This window comes from Clytia hemisphaerica, unplaced genomic scaffold (genome assembly GCF_902728285.1).
Source record: "Clytia hemisphaerica strain Z4C2 unplaced genomic scaffold, Clytia hemisphaerica genome assembly, whole genome shotgun sequence".
NCBI lineage: Eukaryota > Metazoa > Cnidaria > Hydrozoa > Leptothecata > Clytiidae > Clytia > Clytia hemisphaerica.
The window spans coordinates 1-4600 of NW_027104131.1; positions in this window are offsets into that span (position 1 = coordinate 1).

Below are 4600 nucleotides of genomic sequence, written 5' to 3' on the forward strand. Positions count from 1 at the left end.
CCTTTGTTTTTTATAGATTGGTGTCACATATGCTAGTCCAGTCACTAGGTAAGTTTCCTCCTCGAGAGTTTATTAATTATGATTGATAGTGGTTCTGCAATGGTCACGAAGTTCAATAAGCATTGAGGCATGAATCTCATCTGGACCTATTGATTTATTCGCATTGAGTATCCTGATTTGTTCTGTTATCATTTCCTTCGTAATGTTTAGTGGTTGAAGTATTTTATCTGTTTTGTTGTCAAAATCAGGTAGATCACCTTTCGGTTCTTTAGTAAAGACACTGCAGAATTGTTTCTGCAGGATGTTGGCCTTGTCATCGGGCGTTTCAGAAGAGAGGGGAAACTCCACTTTTGATTTAAGTTTGCCTCTGATATGTGACCAGAACGCTCTTGGATGGGTTTCTCTTTGAGTTTTCACCGATGGTTAGATCGTATTCTCTCTTTGCAAGTGCCATCTTCCGATTGACACGGTTCCTCGCGATTACATATCGGATTCTTGCTTGACGTGATGGATGATTTTGATTTTAGCCAGATCCTGTGAAGTCGCCTCTTTTCTTTAATGTCATTACGTAGTTCAGCATTAATTGGAATTTTCCCTTTCTTTTTCCAGTGAGGCGCTCTTAACTCTTTTTGGACCCCAGAAATGGGTATATTCTTATCTTGGGAACTCGGGACCTTTGGGACCAAGGGGGTATATGTATATTTTGGGGTGTATTTGGTATATTCTCATCTTGGGACCTCGGGACCTTTGGGACCTTTGATAAATTAATATTGTAGAGGGAATAGTGTTTCTATATTTTTGCCAAACCAAAGTATTTTGTTTAAATGAATTTTGGGGTGAGCAAGCAAATGTTTTTCTTGCTGTTCTGTAAAATTTAAAGTATTTGTGTCTCATAAAAACTCCAGACTGACCCCATTTTTAGAGCATTTTCAAGTATAAATTGTCAATTACCCACAAGTGTAAGGCTCACTTCTTTCACAAAAATACCATTTAATGCTTGAAACGTATGTACTAAATGTTAAATCTAATCTGAATTAGGATCCTGCTGTAAGAATGTTTTACGATGATTTTCCCAAAAAAGTTAAGTATATCCATGATAAAATGGATTTACACCATTCTTATAAAAAAAGCGTGTATTATCATTAGTTTCAACCCCGAACAGAGACAGCCCCCTGGTACGAATAGGGTATTTTGGCCACCGAAGCCTTGTGCTCTTTCATATATTTTATTTTTATAAAAAATACGTCTAGCTCTGCAATTCGGACTAGGTCGAAACTGCTGAAATGGATTCTCATCTTTTATTTCTCTCTCTCTCTTTCTTCCGTTAGAAAACTCCATTACTCGCTGTGAATCTTTATGAATTGATACTTGCACACAATTAGTCAAAGTCAAGTCATCCCCTCTATGGTCAAAGCCAAGTTATCCTTGCACATGATTGGTTAAAGTCAAGTCATCTTTGCACATGATTGGTCAACGCCAAGTTATCCTTGTACATAATTGGTTAAAGTCAAGTCATCCTTGCACATGATTGGTCAAAGCCAAGTTACCCTGTACATAATTGGTTAGAGTCAAGTCATCCTTGCACATGATTGGTCAAAGCCAAGTTATCCTTGTACATAATTGGTTAAAGTCAAGTCATCCTTGCACATGATGGGCCAACGCCAAGTCATCCTTGTACATAATTGTCAAAGATGAACACAATCTTGTCTCTGATTGGTTAATAATATAAATATTTTTGATTTACATTTAAGTCATCCTGGTTGCCCCATTGGAAGTTTAGTATTCGAGATTCAATGCTTTATAATGAAAAATTAAGACCTTACATTGACGAAGATGTCGTCCTGGTCTATTTCAATTTGTGGATCTTAATTCATTGCCACCGTATCGCCCAGGTTGTCGTTTGATTATTCTAGCAAAGTGGCAGTTGAGTACATTCTTTAGAATAAGATGCAGCACCCCACGGATAAAAAAAACGAGCCTTACTTTTGAATCAGTAGAGAAATTATTGAAGCCCAAGCGATAACTTTCCTTGATCTAACTTTTTTTTCTTTATAATTTAGGAAACTACATTACACTTTATAGGGAGTGGTCAGAAATTATCTAGTGGGGAGTGGAGGATATTTCAAAAAATCAAAAAATATTTCGCACCATGACACCACATGATGGACAGGAGAAAAATTTCAAATTTCAACCACTTTGTTCGCTAAAAGCACTTTAAAAAGGCTAGACTATGCTGACATATGAAATAGTAAGAGGGGGGATCCCTTAACAAACATTCTCTCTTAGTCCACTGAACCAATTTTTACATAGACCTTAGGAACCGAAATGGTGGGGCTATCATGATGATATTTCATGAATAAAAAATGAACAATAATACGAAACACGAATAATGTGGCCCGTTAGGCCAAAAAAAAGATTCAAATTTTCAAATGTGAAACCATGAATTTGACCTCTTGGGTTATCTCTTGATTCGCCCAAAAATATTTTGCACCCCCGCCCTGAAATCCCCTTTTCAATTGAAAATATTTCGGAGCCACCCCCCCCTAAACCCTCAAAAATAATTTCGACCCCTCCCCCCTGAAATCCCTACCCTAGTAGATACTTTCTGACCACGAACATCTACTACTTACAAAACGAATACAGAGAAATATAGCCCCCCTAGGCACTAAAGTGATATCGCCAGGGGTAAGAGTACGTTCTAACCCTGTCTCATAATTATTCATGTTATTAAAACTTCTGAAAACTGGAAACTGGGATGAAATCTCCTTATTGCTGGAACTTCCATTACACCCCTGACTCACAGCCCACATTGCGAATATGGGAATAAAGATTCCTATCGAAATCAAAATGGGGATAGAAATTCTATTGTTCCAACCTCAAAAATCCAGTGGGATGGTTTTTACATTGAATTTCGAATGAAGTCTTTTTCCAAGTGGGGCTGAATTTGTAGGGTTGAGGGCCCCACCGGGTCTGTGATACAGGAGTGTTCCATTGTTTACAGTTTAAACAAAAAGAACTTTATATGAATAATTTGTTTTTAGATAAATAATTTTGAACAGAGTCATCGAATACCTGAATGCACAACTTATTGTCCATAGTGAAGAAATTATACTCTAATTAGTAGAGGGCCAAACCTAGGTTAGAGTATTTATGCGATAGCAAGTTGAATGATAGCGAATATTATTTGGTATTTCTTTCTCTGATCCTAGAGACTCTACAAGCCTTCTCAATCTTGCGCGCCTTGCCGTATCCTGAGAAAAAAAAATACTAAAGAAATACTGGATCAGAGATTATACTGATAATAAGGATTGGTCGGTATTTTTACAAATCTTAAGTTTCATCACAGGGATGCTTGAGAATCTGTTGATCTATTATTACTATACTTAATTGCTGAATTGTAACAAAAACATTTCATAACTTTATCGTATGTAATAACCGCTTTTACCTTATCCAGTCCAATACAATTTTTAAATCGGTCCCACATTTCGGGCGTGTCCATCAGTTGTAAAACCCTTTTATGCTTGGGGTGATGACCTGTAAACGAAAAATATTTTACAAAGTTTTTGCGAATCTCAACAAATATGCCTCCCTTAAGATTCATAAGCCGGGAGATGTTTTAGAGTATTTATCCATCATAGTTCTCGTATAATAATGCAAAAACACTTACCTTTGCCACACCAAATACACACATCTGATCTATGGTACGCCAATACTCTTTCTTGTGTCTCGTGGTTCACAGTTGTATTTCTTTATTCTTCTACGACTAACTGGTGGTGGCTCTTCATTTTGTTTATTTTGCAAGTTTTCTAGTCTGCGGCTTGCTTTTTCTGACGACTTTCTGTTCATCAAAGACAGCTTGCAGTTTTTATGCCAAAACACACCTAATGGTTTTTTTGTTTCTCAGTGCACAATTCATTGCATATTACACAAAGATGAACGTCAGCGTCTTTCGGAACACCGTCCATCTCATAGAAAATGATTTCACCAAAGAAATGAGAGATTTTGATCAGAAAACTTCTTGAGCTTTGAGAATCGATGCAGACGTTTAAAAGAAGCAATGCCATTGCAATACAATGCATGGGCTTCTTTTCTTTAGAAATCAAAAGCAATAGCAAGCTCTGTCTTTTGAGTAAAGCTACCTTATTTGGGCGAGAGACAATTAAGAATTTCTCTGTTTTGACGTCAATTCTTTTCAAGCAGATAATTTACCTATCCTCACAAATAGTGTCATAGCTCGAGATACGTTCATTTTCAGGCCATAGTTGTGAATCGATTCTTGATCAGCGAAAGATTCCCGTTCCAACGATATATAATAAGCCGTGTTTTTCGAACATCGCCCTTAACGTCAATTTTTTACGGGGCCAATTTCCCAATTTGAGCCCTAAAAAATTTTGCCAGGCTTTAGCAGCGGACCCCCCTCGCGAAAATGTCTTCAAATACATCCAACTTTCGAATGGAATTCATGCGGTTGCGTCCTAAAAAAGTTGTCGCGGATCCTAAGGTTTGGCCCTCTACTAAATCTATGCAAAGACTTTGATCTATGTCTCCACTGAAATAATTACATTAGATAAGCAAATCCTCGCTGCAAGAATTGTTTTAT